General features: G+C 38.8%; 1 protein-coding gene across 8 annotated transcripts in view; it reads left to right on the top strand.

Annotated features, from left to right (window-relative positions):
* Window positions 1-652: 652 nt before the first annotated feature.
* The window catches only part of LOC118221690 (leucine-rich repeat-containing protein 4B-like), a 68330-nt gene continuing 44405 nt past the window's right edge, over window positions 653-24577 (top strand). For 3 of the 8 annotated variants that reach the window (XM_035406983.1, XM_035406978.1, XM_035406980.1), the window contains exon 1: window positions 6188-6595. The gene's annotated coding sequence lies outside the window, so the exon portion shown is untranslated. Of the gene's footprint in view, window positions 970-6187; window positions 6596-6721; window positions 6843-24577 lie in introns of those variants that run through there. The other 5 variants (XM_035406985.1, XM_035406982.1, XM_035406984.1 and 2 more) reach the window with 4 other exon arrangements.

Below are 24577 nucleotides of genomic sequence, written 5' to 3'. Positions count from 1 at the left end.
TAACTACACTAATATGTTGTGTAACCATATAAGCTTAATATATGCCAGATAGCGTCTCCCTGCAAGTAGCTGTACCAGATGGCACAACTTGGCAATAATATAATTTGGCAGAGAACACGTTTTAGACTCATGGAAACCACTGAATGCATTTTGGCCACACAAATATGTACAATGTTTTAACATGTTCACTGTACTGGGAATATACGTTTTATGTTAGTATGTGCCACATGTAAAAGCCTGTAGGCGTGTAAAATGCCACAAGCTTATATGCATGACAATGAGTTATATGTATCAGCACTGTGAACATTACAAGTACACAATAGTATACATATCTTCCTTTTTATGCAAATATATGATATGTACACACATGTTGCACTGAACACACATGGGGGATATTTGCTTGCTTACACAGTACACACTAAATTACTTGTAAAGAAAGAACGTACAAAAACTTGCACACAGGCACACATATACGCACGCATACACAAAAACACACTTAGACACACACATGCACACATTTACACAAATTGACACATTCTCACACTCAGACGGGAAATGATGTCAGTCCCTGTCTCCAAGGAGATGGAGGCAGTTGCTAGGATACTGTGACACTGGCATCTCACTCTCAGCCTTCTCTCTGTCTCCCTCACACAGTAAGAAACACTGTGTAATCTCACAATTAATTGTTTGATTTCTAAATCCTTTCGTTATCCATCTCTGTTATTTTCTCAGTCACAGATGTGATTGTAAGCTTTGCTGGTTTTCTCTTCAGCTGGCTATATGTCATTTGGCCAAAGAATTCTGTTTTGTATATTTATCAGTGTATCTTTAGAAATATGCTAGTGTCTATTGCAGACTATCTAGATTGTTAACCATCTCTGGTTCTCGATTCAAGTTCAAGCAAGCTTTTGTCAAGGCAACAACTTAAAAGTTTTGCTGAAGAGTTTGCGGCATTTCAGATACACCCAGGTAAGAAATATAGTCTCTTTATAGCTGAGAATGATATTGTGCCTAGTTCCTGCTGGCAGAGAGAGATTTGAACCTGCTGCACTTTCTGTTGTTGTGGATGTGTTCATCCAGTATTAGTTTGTGTTTTCACTCTGTGTCCAGCTCAGTCCAGTCAAAAACCCATTATGTAAGCTGAAGTGTGTCTATGGATCAAACTGTTTCTTGGTCCTTGTGAATTCTGTGTATTCACCATTTGAAATGTATCTCTCCAATCACAATAGCGGATCATGAAGTACCATCAGGGTCCCCTGAAAATGGCTCTCAGTCTTGCTTCAATCAGATGCCAGTATGCTTCACTCTCTATGTAAGCAAGTGCTAGTAGAATCAACTCTTTCTGATGGAAAGTATACAAGAGTGGTGCTCAAATGTATAAGTTGGTGGGGGGGGTGCAAACTAACAATGGACAGAATCATTTTGGCTTTCTAAAATTACATGCGCCAACTCTCCCAGTTAATGTGAATGCATTTTATCCCACCTCATACTGACATATTGAGAGATACACCTCAGCATCCAAACAGTAAGAAACGCAAATGTGCTGGGCATACCATGTTGGCCTGTGAATGGCACATCAATACCAAATTGCACGCATTCTGTCCCCGTAGATCTTAATTCAGTGTGTAACTAATGTATTGCAGTCAGTCTGTAACTGTGTTCACCCCCTCTCTCAAAATCAGGATCAATGTCCTGTAGTGTCCATTCAGTCTGCTATGCTGTCCATACTGATGGCAAGAGCAATACAGAGAGGGGTATTATTCCAAGATACACACCCTGCTCTGACACTGCAGTGCATTAACACTGACGCTGAGAGAGGAGAGGGAGGTGGGGAGAAAATTTGAAAAATAATATCATGTAGCAAAAGAGATGGAAGAGGATGGAGACAGAGACAGAGTGATCCACAGAGATAGAGAGAGGGGTAGTGAGAGAAAGATCTGGGGAGACTGAACATTTTAAAATGCAGTGTGTGAGAGAGAAGGGGAAGAGGGAGAAGGAGGGAGGGATATCCACTGCACTGTTGTGTGACTGGAAATTTAATAGCGTGAGAGAGAGAGAGAGAGAGAGAGAGAGGGAGAGAGAGAGAGAAGGGAGGGCAGTGCTAGATGCAAAGGAACGGAGTGTAAGAGTGGAGTACACATTTACACATTGGTTTAGAATTTGTGGTGAAAGCTATAGGTTATGAACAATGCTCACTACTGCATAAAAGTGGAGGGGGAGGAGATGCGAACAGGGGAAGGAGATTTGGAGAAGGAAGTAATTGCGTAGCTGTGGAATCAGTCTTGTGAGTGTTCTATTGTATGCTGCAGAAAGAGCGAGAGCATGTCTGGGGGGGGGGGGGGGGGGGCGTGGAGATGGGCATAGGGGGTGAGGACAAACAGACGGAGGGAGTGGAGGGAGCGATTCACATTTCAGCTTAGAGGAGGGAAATAAGGATGCAGTTGGTGTAAGCGGACTCAAGGCCCAGCTGCACCCTGCAATAAGATGGCCCTGTCCTGCTTCAAATCCACAGGATGCTTCTGCACAGCTAGCAGCAGCCATCATCTTCATCATGATAATAGCACTGGAACTTACAGGCCAAGGGGAGGAGGCGTCTGTCCGGGGTACTAAGATCTCTCCAAAGTGCAAACCATCTTATGGGTGCTGGATTTCTGTGAAAATAAATTGATGTGAGCATGCTGTCCTGCATTCCATCCGTATTTCAGCCATCATTTGTAAGAGATCAGTAGATTGGGAGAGGAATGGGAGTTCCATGGTGAAGACACATGCTAGTACAAAAATAGAGGGAGAGAGATGAGTGATTATCAGAGCCTGAATATAGAATGTTATCAAAGTACCATCAGTCACTCTTTTGTTCACCCCTTCTTATTTTCACCACTTCCCTCATTGACTGTCTTTCTATCGTTCCATTTTCACTGCACTCACAGACATTTTTTTCTTTTAGCTGTATCTTTTATATTTTTCTCACTCTTACCCTCTGTTTTTTTACTGTTCATATCATTCCACCTATTCCTAGTACTAGCCTAATGGAACTCGTAATTTCCAAGAGCAGATAAAAAACACACGTTTGAAATAAACCTTGATGTTAATGTGACTTTCCATTCTTACATTTTAATTTCTGTATATTAAATGTCAGGCCACTCATAATTCCTTTATGCTTGACTGAGTTTGAAAGGATATCACTTTCTCAGATTCACTTTCTAGAAGCCAGCCCATGAAAAAGATGGCATACCTGTGCCCACGTTTTTTGTCACAAAGTGTGAGCAGTACCATAGAGATAACTGTCTCAAGCTCTCTTTATAAAAGCCTATGGGCAGTGTAGAAAAAATATACTTCCATATTCCTTAACTTGTTTGTGTGCCCAAGAACTGGCTGCCCTAGATTCCCACAGAAACTCTTTCCTAGATTCCCACAGAAACTCTTTCTGTAGCAGTAGTCAACCTCATTTTCACTTGTCTCTTAATTCATTAAATTAAAGAGACACATTGACTGCAACAACATGGTAACTACCCACATACCAGTGAAATTCAGGTAAATTTTTCAGGGGTCAAACCAAAGGTGAGAACTACTGTATTTTTGGTCTGTATACATTACTGCATTTCATAAAAGTGCTCTATATCTAAAGCAATGTAAATCAATGGAACAAAATAGGCAGTTGTTTATAATAAATTAAAACATTAGTTAAAAAAAAAATAATAATAATTATATATATATATATATATATATATATATATATATATATATATATATATATATATATATATATATATATATATATATATATATATATATGAGACATTGTCTCATATAAGTGTTAATCTTCACAAATATGCCTGGCAAGGCCATGTCAGTAATCACTCAACTTAAATAACTTTGTTTGAGATTTTGAAAATAGACTCTAGACATTTAACCAATAAAGGTTAATTACAAGCAATGTTTTGTACATACTGTAAGAGGGCTAATGCTCTCTAATGGTATGGACACAACATTTATTGTAATGTGACATTTTGCATGTGATGTAGTATGGTTTATTGTTGGAAATCTCCATGCTCAGAGATGAGGATAAAACCACAGTCTTGTTAAAAATACAAATTTCCTCCCAAATAAATGTTTCTATAAATTGCAGTCAAAACAGTGAAGGTGTACTGTAGGTTGCTTTGTAGGTGCCACAGAGATATTAAAAATACAAAAAAGGCAAACTAATATATCAGTTTAATTACACATATACAAATGTATATTTTAAATATATCTGCTTGAACTACTGCCCATCCCTGGTTATATCAAACTGCTCTCGATTGAGGCAAATGGTCTTCATATTTATTGTGATAAAACACCAATAGTCAATTCTGTAAGTTATGGAATTTCAGAGATCCTTCATGGCATGGTTCACAAAGAGTGGGACGCTGCATGAAGCTATGAGTCAATGAAGGACACTTGGAAAAATGATAGCTAAATACTAAAACAAACAAACAGGAAAACAATAACAGGTAGGTAAGGAAGAGACCATGAACCTTTTTGAGCTGTGATAGGGTAATCCAATCAGGTGCTTACAGTATGATACCATATTTGATGCATCGATGCACACATCATAAGACTGCTAGTGATTCACTGGCTCCATTCATGCTGCAAAATCTTTGACTCAGAGCCTCATTTAAACTACCTTTGTTGTCGTATAAAAGGCAGTTTCAAAAGTGCTGCTTTGGCTACTGGTGGGCTCCCAATGAAATTAAGAGCGTTCTAGCAGTAGCCAGTAATAAGGTTGATTCTGTTGCAGGGTGAAAGTGTCTTCATAGGTGACACACTCAATTGAATCCATAGGCTAGGAATAAATAGCAAAGCTAAAAAATAATAAATAAATAAATAAATAAATAAATAAATACAAAATCATGAAAACCAAGAATACATTATCATTTAATATGGTTCCCGTTACATTTAAACAAATTAATACTTGAGCCATTCAGACTTCTTAAACAATTGTAAAATCACTTTGGTATGTTTACAACTCATTCCCAAGCACTCACTCTCCCATTAGCTCTTTTGCACTAAATACTCCAAACGGCATCAAAAAACAGTGATTATCTGCCATTGACAAGCTGACTTCAACTCTGGTACTCACATCAGGGACCGGCATTCTGAAAACAATAGCTTCCAGGAGTGGTGTGTCACCGAAAATAAACAACGGAGCTTTTATTGCACTGACCCTTACAGTGATCAACATACATGCCATCAGTACATAAAACACTGCATTTTACATAAACGAACCAACACAGGACAGTGACTGCAGAAATATTTTTTTCTGCTGTTTCAACCAAACACTGTAAAACGCCCAGTGTTAATTCAACTCTAACAGAGTACATACGAGTACAATGGGACCATATGTAGGCCTACTCCGTAGGAGTTGATTTAACACTGAATGTTTTACTGCGCACCAATGCCTTATAGGCAGGTTACATACACTAGAAAAAAGGAATAGGTTTGTGATTGTCGGCTCAGTAAATGACAGTATGAGCAAGGATAAAACAGTACAGCAATTGCGCTTGATGGTTGCCAAGGGGAACGCCAAGAGCTCTGTGTACTCATTCCATCTTCCTGTCTCTCCAGTAAAACCGCATCAGTTGGCTACTTCAATTTAATACAGAACCGTATATATTTAGAACATTTTTCCCTGCAATTTGCAACATACACACGGAACATCTCACACATTCAGTCATACTAAAAACACAATCGCGTTTGGGGGGTTGTGCATCATACAGCAAAGAGCATCGATTGACATAATTGGTCTTGCTTGAAAGTGCAGGCTAGTTCAAATAACCAACGGAAAATATGGCATGTTATCTACGGTGCAACAGGGCGCTTTATAAATTACCTGACTATTGTATCATGTATTGCAGGTTGTGCGGCATGTAAGATGACTATTTGTCTGTGCACAGGTGTTTTTTTCCCGTAGTTCACGTATTCCGTTATTCTAGTCTGGCACACACCCTCCCTCCGCGCGATATAGCTTGCTGCCTGTTGCCTGCGACTTTCCCTTCAACACTTCTTTTCCCTCAACAAGTGATAAAACCATCTCCCTGTTCATATATTTCATTCACTGTTTGCCGTAATTTCGATAAGTGGCCACAATATCTAAATGGCTTGGGTTAAAGTCGGATGAGGACGGAATACTGATTGATTTTATCAGGGGATGTGTTGCATACTATAGGCTATGTGGCTGTGGAACACACCACACAGAGTACAATTGTAGGCATCGACCTTAACAGCTAGTCTATACTGTAGAAGAGAATGATTGGCGGAAATTAGATGTCAGCGCATTAATGTAGCTGGTTTTATGTAGCCTATATCCAATTCTGAATAGGTTTCCTCCCTAGACTGGTTGATCCCAGTCGGTCATAGTGTGTGCTGTGTTTGTGCCGTTCAACTGCAGAGCTACGGATCTGGCGTAGAGGTGCAGTTTATGCTGGACCGCTAGTTGCGGCGTTTTTTCCCCTTTCAAGCGCACTCGCGTGCTCTGCCTGCGAAGATGGGAGGACGATTTTCTTCATTTTGGCCCGTTTTCCATTTTTCCGAATTGTAATTAACATTCTTCGTCAAATTGGTATGTCCTTTTCTCTTCTTCTCTTAATTTCCATCTATAGATTTATCTATTTTATTCAGCCGTCTGATTGTCCCTTCTCCGATACATTGGAGAACGAGAAGCGTTGTGGTCGAAGCCTTGCAAAAGGGTGAATCAATCTGAGGGAGAGAGGGAGGGTTAAGAGCAAGCAAGGGAGAAGGAGAAAGCCAGGGGTAGAGAAGACATCGAATGCACGCTGCTGCTGTTGAAGGAAAAGACGAGCGAAGAGGTATGGTGAATAGGCTATGGCAGAAAATAGACACCTTTGCGCATGTAGTGGCAGGCTGCAAATGTGCAATATGACCATTAAGAAAACATTGTCATTGTAAAGCTTGTATGTGGTGTGTGTGTGTGTGTGTATATATATATATATATATATATATATGTGTGTGTGTGTGTGTGTGTGTGTGTGTATGCGTGTGCGTGTTCAATAGCGTAGTTCTTCAAATGGCGGTTTGTGGAAATCGTTAAAAAAGAATTAATGCGGCAGTCTGTGTGTGTAGTGTATGCCTGTGTGAGAGCGATTGCATTTGTCAAGCTGGCTAATATTTTACAGGGCCATAATATAGCTATATTCGTATCTAAATTAGGATAAACATTAAGATATACATAATATAGCTTAATTATCAAACATTTGTGCTCACGGGAAATAAGCGAAAGATATGTTCATTTTCAACAAATAAAAAATTTACATGAGTTGACTGATATCGTATGTAGCCTACGAGAATCCATGTAGGGAGAAAGCGTGTTCGATTACTGCGATCCTGACCAGCGATTATGTTTTATTCATGGGCGTTTTTCTGTATTTATTCGTGTAATTCTTGGTGATGCCGCGTCTGTGAACAGGCAGCAGCTTAAACGCAAATCCTTGTGTAATAAACGTATGTGTCGAAATAGGCATATTCTCAGAATTTCGGTCAAATTCCAGAAAATACATGTATTTATAACTAGCATGCAGAGCTCGGGATATTTCTATGAAACTGGCTTGATTATTTATTTAAACCTTGTCAAGACGACGGTGCGTTCCAATTCATTAGCAATACTGAGAAAATAGAGCCATATTCTGAGGAGGGGAATGGGTAATATAGAGAGGGAAATGACGAACTGAGTGGGGTTTATGACCTGTGCCAGTATCGTCGCGGTCAACATTATATACTGTTTTTGATGTGAGGTTGGTGATTTTATTGTGAAAGCTTCCCCCCCCCCCTCCATCTTTCACTAAAATGCGGAAAACAGACTGGGAAATAGGTGCGCGGCCTACACCAAAAAAATTTTAAGCATACAGACTCCATTTTTTGAGTTGATGGGTTGTGATGGTCTTTGTGAGTATAATACCCACCACTCCTCCCAGTGATTCCAACCTACTACTACTAAAAATATGTGATCTTAACCTTGATGAACGAAAACCTACACCTGAGCATTGCAAAATGCCACATTGTATTTCTCATTAGTAGTGCTTAAATTGTCGTTGTTCCTTAAGCGCCTTGACCTTCATTTAATCTTTCTTTGTTCCAATATTAGCTACTCTTAACTAGCTGCTACTCTGCATATTATTATCTAAAGTACATTTACTCAGAATCCAAGTAAATTCTTAATTATTTCATAAATTGACATTATGTTATTTTGCCACACATTGAGTTTGGGCACTGCATTAGAATGTTTTTGGAGCACGCTGATCACCACAGATGTATTATACATTTATGCTGAGTTGTGCAACAGAAATGCTGTGCTGTTGAGCCGTTTTATTTTGAATAGTAAGCAGGGATGTGGACTTAGGGTTAAGTGGCAATGAAGCAGGCCAAAGTCTTGTTAAATGTATCATATCTACTACCATAAATTTACTTCGTTCTTAAGATTCCAATAAATTACTCAGACTGATACAATTGGCATAATCTATTCTCCAAATATGTAATTTATAGCATAGTTGCCTCATATTGCATTATTGTATTATGCATAGACCTAACACTTAAGTCAAAAAGTCAAAGACTTCTCTTAAGTTGTACATGATATGATTTCATATGGAATTCTATCTTCAGTCATTAGAGAATAATGGCTAAATTATATCATTAATCCTGATGCCGTCACATTGCTTATTGTCTGCAATTTTAACAGAGGAGCATGAGAATGGTGCATGGGCAGTGTATGAAGGTGATACACTCTTATAACCTTTTATTAGAAAAGTCAGATATGTATATACATATGATTTTAAATATCACATTGGATTTGAAATAAAATAATGAATATGACATCAGAGTGCAGACTACCAGGTACAATTTGAAGGTATTTACATCCATATTGGGTGATCTTTGTAGGAATTACAGCCTTTTTTATACATAGGCCCCCTTTTTTGAGGATCAGAAATAATGGGACAAATGAACATAATCTGAAATAGTTGTCATATTCAGTACTTGGTTCTAAATCCTTTGCATTCAATGACTGCCTGAAGTCTGTGACCCATAGACATCACCAGACACTGGATATCTTCCCTGCTGATGCTCTGCCAGGTCTGTACTGCAGCCATCTTCAGTTTGTGATTGTTTCTTGGCCGTTTTTGCCTTCAGTCTGTCTTCAGCAAGTGAAACGCACGTTCAGTTGGATTCAGGATGGGTGATTGACTTGGCCACTCAACATTACACTTTTTGACCCTGAAAAACTCCTTGGTTGCTTTAGCAGTATGTTTAGGGTCATTGTCCTGCTGCAAAGTAAAGAACATCCGATGAGTTTTGAGTTTTTGGATCTGAGCAGAGATGTATACTTCAGAATTCATCCTCCTGCTGCTGTCAACAGCCACATAATCACTGAAGGCAATTGAGCCAGTTACACCCATCAGTCTTGCCCAAGCCATAACACTACTTCTACCATGTTTTACAGATCCGGGGTGGGGGGGGGGTGGGTGCTTTGGATCTGGAGCAGTTCCTTTCTTTCTCTGCTTACCTTTTTCATCACTTTGGCAGAGGGTAATATGTTTCTCAGCTGTGCACAGACTTTTTTGTCCCAGAACTGTACAGTTTTCTTTATGTAATTTTAAGCCAACTGTAACCTGGCCATTATGTTCTTGAGGCTTACCAGTGGGTTGTATCTTGCAGTGAACCCTCTGAGGTTATGTTGGCATAGTCTTTTTCGGTCTTTGACACATCTATTCCTACATTCTGGAGAGAGTTCTTGATCTGTTCAACAGGTGAAAAGGTTTTTTTTTCTGAATTGAACATATTCTTTGGTCATCCAAAATAATGGTCTTCCATGGCCTACTGGTTGTTTGCTACTGCTGAGCCCACCAGTGTATTCTTGCTTCCTAACAATGTATCAAACAGCTGATTTTCAAACACCCAATGCTATGTCTCTGATTGATTTTTTTCTGATTTTTCAGCAACATGATGGCCTGCTTTACTGGCATTGATACTTACTTGGTCCTCACATTGAGAGACAACAGCAGCAGACTCCAAATGCAAATTCCACACCTAGAATAATCTCTAGACCGTTTTTTAAAGCTTTTTTGTGTATGAACTAATGATGCACAGTCACATAGCTGAGCATCTAATTGTGCCATGACGTTTGCTCCCCTAAAATGGGGGGTCTGTATGAAAAGGGCTGTCATTTCTACACCCAGTATGGCTGTAAATACCTTTAAAATGGACATGCTGCATGTTCACCTCATATTCATTGTTTTATTTCTAATCCAATGTGCAGGGATACAGAGTCAAAACAACAACAGTTGTGTGACTGTCCCAGTACTTTTGCTTTTAACTGTGTATATACAGTGTGTGTGTGTGTGTGCACATATGTTCATGCATGTGTGTGCATGTGTATGTATATAAGTGTAAGAAAAAATAGTGTAATATTCAGTCTAAGCATAAGGAGCCAGACTTGAAGTATTGTATGATTAGCTGCAGCATATTAAGGAATAAGTAGTTTTTTCCTGGCAAGTTATAATTGATTGTGCATGTTAGTAAATTACACTCTACACCAGTGGTGTCAAACTCGTGCCATGGAGGGCCGTGTGTATGCAGGTTTTCATTCCAGCCTCAGATCTTGATTATATAATTAGTTAAATTATTTGCTGAATTAGGGATGCAGGTTTGTGCACAATGGTGACCCGACGTCTATGGTGACCCGCATTGTCTAAATAAAAATTTTCTTATATTCTGTGCTTCAATGCAGTTAAACGCATATGGCTGAATGAGTAATTGGACTCAATTAAGGCAGCATTAATTGGTTGGAATGAAAACCTGCATACACACGGCCCTCCATGGCACGAGTTTGACACCACTGCTCTACACACTGCTTTGTTACACAGTGGCAGGAATGGATTCTGCAATACCTACCGGCCAGTATAGTTTCTAAATGTGCATTGTTAACTCCAAATAGTCCAAATAATTACAAATACCAAAACATCCCACAGCTTGTCAGAGTAGGGGTAAGTTTCAGAGAGCCATATCTGGTGTATTACAATGCATTCATGGTCAATAGATGGCTTCTCATAGACATAGGTACATGTTGCTATCAGGCCAAGTCTTGCGTAACATAAGAGGCCTGAAGAGCACAACCTGCATTGGGATGCTCATGCTACATCATGGTTTGCTTTGGGGGAACCATGAATAGATTTGCAGCATAACTGGAATAACTTAAAAGATTATGATTTTCATTCAGCGGTCCATTTATAATGGAAGCCATTTTCTATTTTATAGAGCCAGTTCAGGATAAATTATGGTGCTACTATTGTTGATCAGCTTCCATCATATTTGCTGTTAACATGGGGTTCTGCTAAGCTTCCTGAGAGTGAAAAGGAGATTGCAAGCCACAATAAGATGAGAAAAAGCTTTCAGTGACATGTTCAAAAAGAAAATACTTTACCTTTACTTTGCTGCTTTGAAAGCACTGACAATTCACAAATGTTCTTTGATACTGTGACTGACAGAGAATTTAACCAATCAGTACATAGCAACCTTAACAACAGTTGTTTGATATTGAGCAGTGTCTCATGACCCAGTTAGTTTTTTCTTGCATTCAAAGTTTCCATTAAGCCACAAGATAAATATATTCTTACATGTTTCAAAAACATAAGAAGACAAATTATAAAATTTATTTTGATGTGACATATGTAAATTCTAAGTAGGAGTGCTGGAGGTCTGACACAACCCATCTGTGCTGCATGGATATTCACTTCAAGTTCACATCCGAATGGCCTGAATGGTCCCTCTGCTGATTTTTAAAAATGTAAGTTCCATGTTAATTTACAGTGAAGATAAATATAGTATCTAAATAACCAAAACCAAATGCCACTGGCATGGTCAGTATAAGGACTGTGCTGCTTTCAGGAGAGAAAAAAAGTAAAATCTCAAATTAATAAAATAAGCTTAATATCAGAGTATTTGTTTTCTTTATTATATAAAATAACTTTTAGGAATGTATGATTTTGATTGCACAAAATGTTTGATAGCTAGCCGGCAATTCCCAATCAGCCTACTCATTGTCATAGTGACCAGTTGGACAGTCCTTGAAGTTTTTACAATTCACACAGACCCCCGGGTATGTGTCAACCTGACTTGGGAGAAGTTAACCTAAGGATGTTTTTATGCGTACTAGGAAAAATATGTAAAGTGTTACTAGGTGTGATGTTACAGCTATCTAGTTACAGTTCAAAGCTAGGTTAAATAAGTGATATTTATCTGCCTTAGTTAGCTGTGTAGGAACATGTATGCTCCTAGATACCCATCTACCAGTGAGATTTCTCTCATTTAGCTATCTCGGGGTGCTAATTTAGGGCTTTTGTAGTCTCCCCTTATCTGTTAATGCTGATACTTGAAAATCACGTATATCTACAGGTGGACAACACATTGCAGACCCGGTTGCTGCCTTCAGGAAAATAAGCGTATATTCAAGGCACCAAAATGTTATGCAGACATTTTAAAACAGAAATAGGGCAGAACTGAATATCCAGATTCAGAACATTGCTGGTATTACAACTGAGAGTGATTGTGTGCACCTTTGTAGTGTAGCCAATTAAATATTTAAGTCCTTAAAAATGTTACAGTCAGTCCCATCTTCCTCGCAGGGCCAACATTCCTGCCCTATGACACACCTATAAAACATCCCTGTTGAAAAACCTAGCAAACCATTCACGGTAAACTAGATGGACTGGTTAAAATGTAATGGAATTTTAACAAGTCCATCTTTTGAATAAGTCCAGTATCAGAGTAGTTTGGTTTATTATTTCTGGCAGATTGTTATTGAGAGAAATTGTAGTAGTAGTGGTAGAATCTTTGGTGAAATCTTGACTGACTTGGTAACATTAACTAAGGTGGAGGGGGGGTGCAACACTTTTGTGAGTGGTCAGTTGCAATGCACCCTGTCTTTAGATTTTAGTGTTGTATTTACAGAATGTTTTAACTTCTCAGTATATTCTGGTTTTTGTAATTAATGTAAAATGCAATGTAAATAACTGGAAACATGCACTATTTACTTGAATAATTTAAATGCTTTTCAATGATGCAAGATATTGCGGTTAGAGTGAATACAACCTATAGTAAAAAGACAGAAGATGTGGGATTAAAACATGTATTCATGGGACCCTGGAGTTTTAAAAGACTGGTGTAGTGTATAGGGACATCATTTATTTGCATTAGTTAAGCAGTAGCAACGCACTAAGCATTAAAAGATGATCTTCCGTTGGATAATCATGGAAAGGCACTGTATGAATGTTGTCTAAATGGATAGTTTTGTCTGTTTTAACATAATTAGTGTGTGGTTGTTTGTGTATGTTTGTGTTTGGTGCAAATGAATGAATATTTGTATAGTAAAAAAACTGTGAGTGAGGGCTCGACTTGTTAGAGAAAAAATTTGGTAGAAGGGGATAGTATGACAATTAGCCAAAGGTAATGGAGAAATGGAAGCAGTTTACAGGGATTTGAGAGGAAGTAATATACAGCCCTGTCATTTCAAGAGATTAAAGGCATCTGGATTGGTGGTACATAAAAGAGGTGAAATGAGGTGATATGATGATACAGGAGGTGTAAGGATGAGGTATAAAGATGAGGAGTGGTGACAAAGTGAAGTGAATGACAAGATTTCACTCCCTGGGAAGTTTTCTTTCAGAAAACAGGAGGCATATGCAATTTTTGAAAAATCTTTTATGCTAACGCTATGATAAATTAGCTGATAGCTAGCCTGCTTGATTTAAATAAACCTTTGATTTTGTTTAATTAACTTAAATTTAACATTTTCATGGTGCCTAGCTAGTTAGCTCCAACCAGTCTGAAGGGGGTGTTTCATTAACAATTTGCATACTGTAGGTCACACTTTCACCAGTTTTTCTTTTTTTAAATCTCACACTAATGCCATATATCAAGCAAGGTAATATTTCATTTTGACTTTCATTCCTGCACCAAATCCATTCACAACTACAGCAAAAAAAAAAGAAAAAAAAGAAACTCAAGCACATAACTGTTGTAGTGCATGCACTGTGATCTAGGTCTATCAAGGAATATAGGGATTGAGGGAGATTTTAGGTTATCCAAGAAAGGTTTTTGGTATTGTACACTATATGACCAAAAGTATCTGAACACCCCTTGATCTGAGACTGTTTTTCATGGTTTGGGATAAGCCCCTTAGTTCCTGTGAAGGAACATTTTGTTCACTGACATTCTGGATGAATCTGTGCTTGCAAAATTGTGGCAACAGTTTGGGGAAGGCCCTTTTCTGTTTCAGCATGACAGTCCCCCTGGGCACACAGCGAGGTCCATATATAAATAGTTTTGTTGAGATCGGTGTAGAAGAACTTGACTGGCCTGCACAGAGGCCTGACCTCAACCCCAACCAACACCTTTGGGATCAGTTGGAAAGCCAACTGGAAGCCAGGCCTGATCACCCAATCAGTGCCCATCCACACTAATGCTCTTCTGGCTGAATGGAAGCAAATCCCTGCACAAATGCTCCAACATCTAGCATAAATCCTTCCAGAAGAGGTTGTTATAGTAGCAAAGGGTGGACCAACTGTATATTAATGACCATAATTTTGGATTAAATGTTGGATGTCAGGTGTCCACATACTTTTGGCCATGTAGTGAATGTTGTGACTGTGTTTGTAGTTCTTGAGCAAGGGTTTTAGCCAGAATTGTTAAAATCAACTAACTTAAGCCTAGTCAGGAAAAACACACTGAAAATAAAGATGGGTGTTAAAGGAAAAATCTGAATAAATGAGTGGAGAAACATAACGAATGCAGCTGCTTCCATACAGGTGTACTGCATGATACAATTAAGCAATTACCATCCTATAATGCTCTGTGGCATGTATAAAAATGCTGATCAGGTGCACTTGACCATGATTTTGGATCAAGATGGCAAGAGTAAAAGACTTTGTGACTTTGAACGAGGGTTACTTTTTGGGGCACAGATGGCAGGAGCTTCATTAACAAAGACTGCTCAGCTGACTAATGTTTCAATAGAAACAGTGACTAAAGTGGCATGTGCCTATAGATCAATGGGAAAGACATCAGTAAATAGGGGCGGACATTGTGGTCAAAAGCGCACATTTGATGACTGATGCTCGTGCATATATAAGGAAAAACAGAAGAGCAACTCTTCCTCAGGTGACTGAGAATGTCAATGCAGGACGTGATCAGAATGTGTCAGCAAGAACAGTCTGTCGACAACTACATAGAGAGGGCTATTATAGTTGGATTGCAGTGCATACACCTCATTAAAAGACAGATTTCTCATCTGAGAGTTCAATGGTGCAAAAACCTTAGGCAATGGTTTACAGAGATGTGGAAAAAGTGATATGGGTTAGATGAGTCATCCTTCACCAAAGTCTCGACAAGTGGGTGAGTGCATGTGTGGCGTATACCAAGAGAACAGTACAGGCCTGAATGCTTGACCACTACAGTGAGGGGGTCCTGTGGCTCTGCTATGCTGTGGGGGGAATTTTCCTGGCATGGTTTGGGTCCACTTGTCCTCTTAGATGGAAGGGTCACTGTAAATCAATACCAAGTTATTCTGAGTGATCACCTTTATTCTAAACATTTAACACATTTATATCCTGATGGGAGTGGTCTCTTTCAGGATGACAATGCCCCCATCCTCAGGGCATGAGGGGTCACTGAATGGTTCGTTGAGTTTGAAAATGATGTGAAGCATATGCTATGGTCTTCGCAGTCACCCGATCTCAACCCAGCTGAACACCTATGGGAGATTTTGGACTGACGTGTTAGGCTGCATTCACACCAAATCAGGCAGTGCGGCACCTTGCCGCAGGGTTGTGCGGTGATGTGGGCGTGTCACTACATGGCCCATTTGTGTGACGTCATGTTGTGAACTTTAACTCCCCCCCCCTTCATTTCCTGTCCGCTAACTCAAAAAAAAAAAATGGACAAAAACGCAAACCGAAGGAAGCTTCTTGCTATCATTATTTTGCAGTGTAGACTGCCAGGCAGACGCAGACGTCGAAGCTGGGTACACGAAATAAACCAAGCGAGGACACAACTGGGAGAGTATCATCGTTTGGTCCATGAACTCCATAGTGCTAGGTACAATAAACTAACATGCAAGAACTGCTAAATAGCGAATCTTTTATACAGTTTAATTCTGACGTTCGGAGTTGATATTTGGCTAGTAATTATTGTTTCGGTACTCGTCCCATTACCAGGTACTGTCAAATCACGATGATGATAATAAAAGCAAATCTTAGGAAATGAATCGCATCAGTAATTCATCTGACAGTTGCTCGGTAAACAGCGGACTGCTACATGGTAATTTAAACAACTTACACGATTGGCCACTGCAGTGTGACGTCGGGTTGTGTTCTGGCAAAAGTTGAATCGGGTTCAACTTTCTTGCCGCAGGCCGCTGCGTTTTTTTTCGGCACCCCATGCGGTCAACCACTGCCGCAGCCTAAACGCACTACCCCCATTCAAATGAATGGGAAGACAGCCGTTTTTGCCGCACAACCCTGCAGCAAGCTGATCTGGTTGAATCCAGCCTTAGACAGCACTCTCCACCGCCATTGTCAAAATACCAAATGAGGGAATATCTTTTTGGAAGATGGTGTTCTGTCCTTCCAGTAGAGTTCCAGAGACTTGCAGAATCTAGGCCAAGGCACACTGAAGCTATTCTGGTGGCCCATGGTGGCCCATAACCTTACTAAGACACTTTATGTTGGTTTTTCCTTTAATTTGTCACCCGGCTGTATATGTACACATGATGGCTTCTATGAAAACACCAAATTGAATTCAAATTCCAGTTACACATCCACTGTAGGAATGAGGTGGGAAAATGCTTTGAAATACTGTTGCCTTAGTGGGGGGAATGAGAGTGATGCATCTGTGGTGTATGCATGGGTGACTTATTGAGAAGAGGGTATATTGCAATATGACAAGTCTGTTTATGTTGCAGTGTCTTTTGGTAGCATCTGTGTAGATTTATGTGGGCAGTAGTGTGAACATGTGAGTTTCATCGTCTTGTTGACAAGTTTGTGCGGATGTGTGCATCAGCAAAATAAGTAAAAAATAATCGCTTTCATGAATAAATTAAATCTAACCTAAATTTGCATTTTTTCTCTAAGCATTCAGCTTGCAGGCCTTGCCTACATGAGCCAAATTGTGATTATATTATCCATTTGAAATGGAAGCTTTTTAACGGCAATGCTGAGGTTTTGAATCGATTGAAGGAGATTTCTCAATTTCATTATTTTCATACCCATCTCAGATAAAATGCCTTATATAGTTAGAAACATGTCTTTACACTGTTGTTTCAAATTTCCCCAGGAGTAGATTTGGCCCTTTTTGACATAGATTATTTCCACTTGACATAGATAGTTAAGGGGTTAGAAAGTTGTGCAGCACTTAACTTGAGATGTGGAGGCAAAGAATAGTAAGAATAGCACAGTGATCTTTCACAGTGCAAACAACATGGGTCATTTGAGACACGGTTTAGCTTCTGATTACAAACCCTGAAAAATGGCAATGAATGTCATTTCACCACAAGGAACGTGCATGAGTTGACTGCAGTGTGCAAGTTAAATACACTGTGACTATGTATAATATTTTACATAGTCAGGTCGACGAAAACACAGGTGTATTGTGGTGTTGTGAGGAAATGTTTTGATCAAGCATAATCAGGATTCACTTAGCTGTGTTGCCTGCACATGTGAATGATTTGTAAGTGTAAACCAAGACCATGCAGAACATTGCAGTCAAAAGCAGTCTTTCCTGTGACCCCAGTCTCATGGGAACATAAGGCTTGCCTATCAGGGAAGGCTAATTTTCAGTGCATTGCACTGTACCTGAATAAGAAGCTTCTTGAAATGTCAATATTGGCATCGGAATCTGAAGTTGATTCATGCCGTGTCTACTGTCAGTGGTATTTGCAATGCTCGGTAGAAACCAAGGTCAAACAGGTGATAAAGTGGGGGTTGTATAATGATAGCATTTTCTAATAAATTTATGGTGAAGAGGTAATTTTTGACTGGAAATAAGTAAAAGTGGTATCAAAAGATGTAGTGAGGGAGAAGAACAATACTACTGCCTTTGTCAGGGGCAAGATGGCATCCTTTTTAAACTGAAGAAATGCATATCTGCAGCATTAAGAAGCTTTAAGCAACAATGAAAAAACCTCAGAATTTATTTTGGCTGAAGAGATTCTGATTATTTAAAGATTCAATTAAGACTGTATTTCTGGGAATTATACATGTGTAGATTGTAGATGTGGTACACTAGCCAGTGTATTTAAATGGGAAACCAATTGGTATGACAGTCAGATAGACAGGCATCGTTATCAAAAGTGGAAAAGATTTGTTTAAAGTTTCAAAAACGAAGAAGTAGTGGGGTAATGGTTAAATTGCTTAAAAAGCTTGGAGTAGAGGCAGTGTGTGATTTTACAAGGTGAATAGCTATAGCTGGCTAGCTATTAATATTGTCCTATTAAGTCCTACTAAATTCACAGCTATACTGGATTCAGATGGCACTGCAGTTGCAAATATTAAAATAGATTTAAGAAAAATTCCTCCAGAGGTTAGTGAATGAATTGAATGTTAAGAAGCCATGAACTTCATGCTTTTATAAAATGTTCCACAAATTCAACAAGCATGGAAGGGTTAATAATATGAAGAACAGGAAGGGGAAAAGAAAACAGGAGGAAAATTGGCAACAAGTATAGGTGAAGAGAGAAGCTGAAAATATGTCTATACTGCACAGCTCCAGACTGAGTGTGGACTGCCCGAAATTTGAAAAGTTGAAATTGGGATGGATGTATAAAAAGTGCTATAATTTCTACATGGTGAAACCAAAATGCCTTAAAAATACCCTATAGTAAAATCTGAGAATTTGCACTTTAACCCCATGTGAATTGTTTGATTACAAATCTAAAATTGTGAAGAACAGAACCAAATCAAGAAAAAGATATGTCTTTGTCCAAAACATTATTGGTGGCACTATAGGACAGCTGTAACTAAAAATAGAATTTGTAGTCAAAAGTACCTTGGCAACCAGTATTCCTAGCTATGAGGCTGTTGCTTGCATTGCTATAATAGGCTATGCTAATTTGCAGAATACTACTGTCAGTTTTTTTGTTAGTATGCTAAATGTCAGATTTAGAAACAGCTGACTGTCTGAATATCACTGTTCAATTAGGACATAAAGATACACTCAGCTAACGATTAGGTACGATAAACAATCGACTACAGGATTTACGATTCGATGGTTGGGTTTCATGATTGCAGACCGGCGCTGGGGGTTGAATACCTAAATTAATAATAGAATTAATAAAAAAGCTAGTGTCCTTGCCCAAAACCGCAACCCTCGACTTCTTATTTCTTTCAAGTGACTTCAGGGGGAATAAAAGGCTAAAATCATGTTTAGCGGACTCGGTGGCTACGGTAGCTTATGTTGCTCAACGCTGTAGCTATGCGTCGTTCCACACGTAGCATCCTGCAGTACATCCAGTTTAGTTTATGTTCAGCAAGTATTACTGGACATCTTGTTATTGCTTCATACCATGTTTAGAGTTACTATTTTCATGTGAACTCCCCTTGTCAATATAACATTGGGAATATAAGAATGAGTTTGGATATATAACTGGTCTCTTAAACACTGTTATAGACATGTTGTCTGTTCTGCAACCAAAAACTGATTGTGCAATTTTTTGTCATCTCCAAGTTTTTCCTGAAATAACACCCCTGTATACCTGTTTTCTTCAGATAGTGGGACACGTTGCATTGAGCTAGTAATGATTATTGTACGAGGAAGGTTGGCCGCAATGGCCGGCACTGCGGGAATTAGATTTGTTGACATATTATTTTTGCACCTCTTTCACATACTGTCTGCCAGTGTCAGCCAGCGTCAACTAGAGAAAGTGGCTGGGTGCTCAGTTGGCTCAATCTGAGTAATGTGACAAATGAGGATAAAAGAAACAAAAAAAAAAAAAAAAAAGAAAACTTTCCCCCTGTCATACGAAAGGTGTCCTGGGGATGGTTTCTGATCCTCCCGAACACATATTTTTTTTCGTCCCCGGGACGTCCGTACACCATTAGTCTTGCGCCCTTCTAAACAGGACTAGACTTGACTCTATGTCTGTAAATCATATTAAAAATTAGTTATAGTTGTGTGAGGCTGGCTGAGCAAAATATCATGTAATCTGATTGGTTTGTGTAATCTGTGTAGTTGTAACTAGTTTTGACTAGCACTGAATTTGCTTTCCCTTTTAACCCCCCCCCCCCCCCCCAACAATTGTACGTACTCTACTCTTATCCTCCAGAATTGTGGAGAGAGAATACTCTCAATATTATTGTGATATTAAAATTAAATAAGAGATCAATTTAAATATTATAAATATAGCATATTTAAATTACAGTTAAGTTTGCTGATATTAAAGTGAAATAGCAATGATATATAGCTTGATTTTTAATGGGTCCCTCTTAAGAACAGCGATCGACGTGGGATTGTTTTCCCTCTTGCTGACTCTGCCTAGGACGCATTACTGACTGTATCTGCATCAGTACCCAAATGTAGATGTCCAAGTCTCTCAGTAGGTTAAAATATACATCTCCATCCGATGGACTAGTTTAATCTCTACATTTTCTCCAAAAGAGGGGTGCAATGTTAGGTTACCCAAAATAGCTTGATCCACATGAATGTGTAATGAAGAATAATTAATCGATCAACAATAAATTGTTAACATCCCTACATTGCATTTAATGTGTTGATTGACAAATCCAAGTACACAACTAGCAGCATATGAAAGCATCATATGCAAAAGTTCTGTCACCATTCTAAATTAATGTGCATCACTAACTCGATAAATAAAGTGGAAATTTGTAAGCAAGCCTGTACTTACAATATCATCCTCGCAACAGTGTTAGCTTGATGTCCACAAATGACTGTGTAGAGAATAGCTAGTCTAGCTATAGCTTGGCTATATTTATATTTTAATATTTTTTATATAATGCAGTAGTTGGCTGGCTAGATATCCAAGCATACTGTGAGACCATTTTGACTAAAAACCAAACTGGATTTTAACATTAGGTAACCTGATTGAGGTACTAGAAAGATGATGGTTGCTATAAGTGGTACTGGGTATAGGATATTTGCTGGAATACTTTAGTAATATTTCCATTGCATATTTTGAAATGAAAGTTTTCATTACAATTGACTTGACGGAGTTTATACATTTGCCTTTGGCAATTTCCCTCTGTGCATTCAAACTGTGTAATGCTCAGCCCCTCAGACATTATCCCGCTTATAAAACAGCTTACCAAAAAACAGCATGGTTGCAATCAAAACATGCATTTCAAAATTGATTTGCTTTATCCTGTTCATATTAGATGAAGAAATATGCTCTATTTTAATGTTTCTTCATTTTTACATACTGTTTGATAAATTAATAAGTGGAGCCAAGTTCAAACACAGTTATACATGCATAGCCAGCCTTAATTATAAAGGTCATGTAGGCACGCACAAGTATGTGACAAGTAATCGATCAATTCATTACCCATCCCTACAAGAGAATCTGCCTATCCTGGGAAATCAGGAAAATCCTTCTGGGTCACTGTAGATACTTTGAATGAAGCAGAATTTGATCCAAAGGTGGCTTGGTGCAATCTCTGGGAAAACCTGGCTTTTGCCAAGAAGCATGTGCAAGATCCTACCTTGATGGCTCCAGGACTCAACCTTGACATTTGAAAGTGGATTGCCCTCAAGAGGATCCACAGCCTACATGCCAGGACTGCACACCATGTCTTCAAGTGGTAGCTCCAGGACAACTCAGAATGTGATTGTGGCAACCAAGGTCAGATCATTCCATATATTGTGAATGAATGCATGCTGAAGAAATTTCCAGTGGGCATTGAAGAATTCCGCCTTATGACCAATGGTGCTCTGACCTGCCTCACCAACAGAGATCTGTCAGTTAAGAAGTCTAAAATCCAACCTAAGACTTCTAAGACTTAGGTAACATCTTCTATGCTCCTGGACCAGTAAGCAAATTTCAGGGGATCTAGCATGTCCTCCACCTGCCGCAAGACTTCCCTTATAATTTGTTTCTTAAATGTTTTCATAAAATCATTTAACACCATGAGAGTATTGTTCTTGGCTCCAGGGCTAGTTGTAGAATGTTTCCATATTCTGGAACCCTCTGTAGTTGGAGAGATAACATAAAAATGGAACACAAGACACGAGAAAGTTGTACAGCACATATCTTGCAAACCTGGCCACAAATGTTGTCAGACCCAGGACTCTTCCTGATGATGTTGATGCTGCAAAATGTTTTTAATACTATTGATATTAAAAAGAAATGAGGGACCAGCTTTTGTCTTCTCTCATAACTCATTAATGTCAGATGTATATGGGTGATCGAATCTCAGATAAAAATCATTCAATTCATCTGCCAGTTCTTCAAGTCAGTGCCATCCAAGCTGATACCCCTAAAGCACTTGCGTTATTTGTAAGCTCCAACTCAATCTTTCGCTGTTCTTCAGTTTGGCCTGATCTCAGTTGCTTTTTAGTCTCCCTATGTTTACTTGCGTCCACATCCTTAAACGTTAGCCTCATTTTATGAATTAGCCTTTAGATCTTTAGGTACCCAAAGCTTGTTATTTGGGGAGATTTTTATCACTTTGTTTGGGATTACAGAGTCACTACAAAGGGAAAAATAACAGCAAACAACATCAGTGAGTTCACCTATATTGTGAGAGTACTCATCGTGCACTCAAATCATCCTTGTAGGGCTGAAGAGACTAACCTCAGTAAAGACCTTAACTTCTTCTGGACCTATTTCCTTCCTCAACATGGACCATGACAGTCTTGTATGCTCCCTTAATCAGCCCATAGCAGTGATCTAAAGTTTTGTTGCAGCATGTATAACAAGTTACATTACATATTGAGAAAAACTGCTAGATTTCTTCAAATTTGAGTGGTTACAAGTTTTCCAGCATAAAGACCGGATCATTGGGAGAGATTGATTGCATATTTTGTGTCTCTGTAAGAATTGTGTCAGCATCTGATTTAGCATCTGCTTTGGGGTGTATGTATACAATGGTAACAAATATTTGGGGGAGTTCTTTGGAAGATGGAAGGGCCTCAGCAACACAGACAGCAATGCAATATCCGGAAGACATAGTCTCAATTAATTGTTACCATTGAGCATAGATGTACACAGAGACAGTCAGAACCCCTTTTGCATTCAGTGTTAATGCACTATTATTTAATTTGGGTTGATACGTTTTTGCATTGCTAGTTAGCTTCAGGGCTACAAATTCACAGAGAAAAACTCAAATTGTGCATTCAAACAGACTGTATGCCGGTTTATCTGTCTGCATCTATCATAGTCAAATTTGGAAGTGCATTGCCTTAGTAAGGTCCAGGTCCCTCCATTTCAGAATTTCATAGGCTTCTAAGAGATTTGAACAAGTTTTAATGTAAATTGAGATAACATTGCTTTCTTAGAAAGGTCAGGTGAGGCAGATGCATTTGGTAAATTTATTGAACACAAAACATTTTCATAGTTAAAGCAATAATATACAAATTAGGAGCAATGTCAGAAACTTCTCCAGGTTATATCACAAATAAATGCAGCTGGTTCACATTTGTGCGTCACTGGTTGCTTGCATTTATTTGTGGATTTTTGAGACAATCCTTGTGGCATGATTTGGTAAAAAAATCCACATATTGTTTTATTTCAAATGAGACTAGAACAGCCAATGACATTTTAAGACATATTTTTTCTAATGCCCACATTACTCCGACCAATCACAGCATGTATACACATAAGGATTGTGTTGTGTAGCACCCAGACAACTGCTCAGTTGGGGAGATTGCTGTAATGACTATCTCTTTGATCAACATATGAAGCCTTCATGTCTCAGATGAAATAGACAGTGCAGCTAGCGAACAAGTCTGAAGATCCCCTTGTGCCTGACACATGCTGAGAGACATCTAGTGTTGTTGTATTTGTCGTATATGTATATATTGAGCTGAATGAAATAGTCAGATATCCAAAGCAGGCAACATTGAAGATAAAGGCTAGGCTTTTAAAAAATAAAAACATTAGCTGCTAAACAAAGCACATAAACACAATGCAGAGCCATGTTGTCAAGTGCTGTAGGGTGAAGGTGGTCGGGATCCGCTGATGTGATGTGATTTTTAAAATAATTACAATGATTATCAACGCTGATATCAAGGGCAACTTCACCTGTGCGAAGGCTAGAGTGAAGTAAGAGTGGAACAGCTGGTGCACATCCATAAAACAAACTTAAAGGGTTAAAGTTTCAAAAATTGTCAGTGTATCATATTAAAACTCCACCTAAGGACAGTGTATGTCCTCAATACATACTAATATTGTACTAATATTTTAATCACAATATTTATGTTGCTTTGAGTAAATAAAATCTTTCGTTGCCCTCTCTAAATCTTAGATTATATGTGGATGGCTGTTAGGCCTACATTTCTGGATATAGGCCTATTTATACATTTCTGTCTTTCC

This window comes from Anguilla anguilla, chromosome 2 (assembly GCF_013347855.1).
Source record: "Anguilla anguilla isolate fAngAng1 chromosome 2, fAngAng1.pri, whole genome shotgun sequence".
Classification (NCBI taxonomy): Eukaryota; Metazoa; Chordata; class Actinopteri; order Anguilliformes; family Anguillidae; genus Anguilla; species Anguilla anguilla.
The sequence above is the reverse complement of the archived record's forward strand: the minus strand, read 5'-3'. Positions and strand labels throughout refer to the sequence as shown.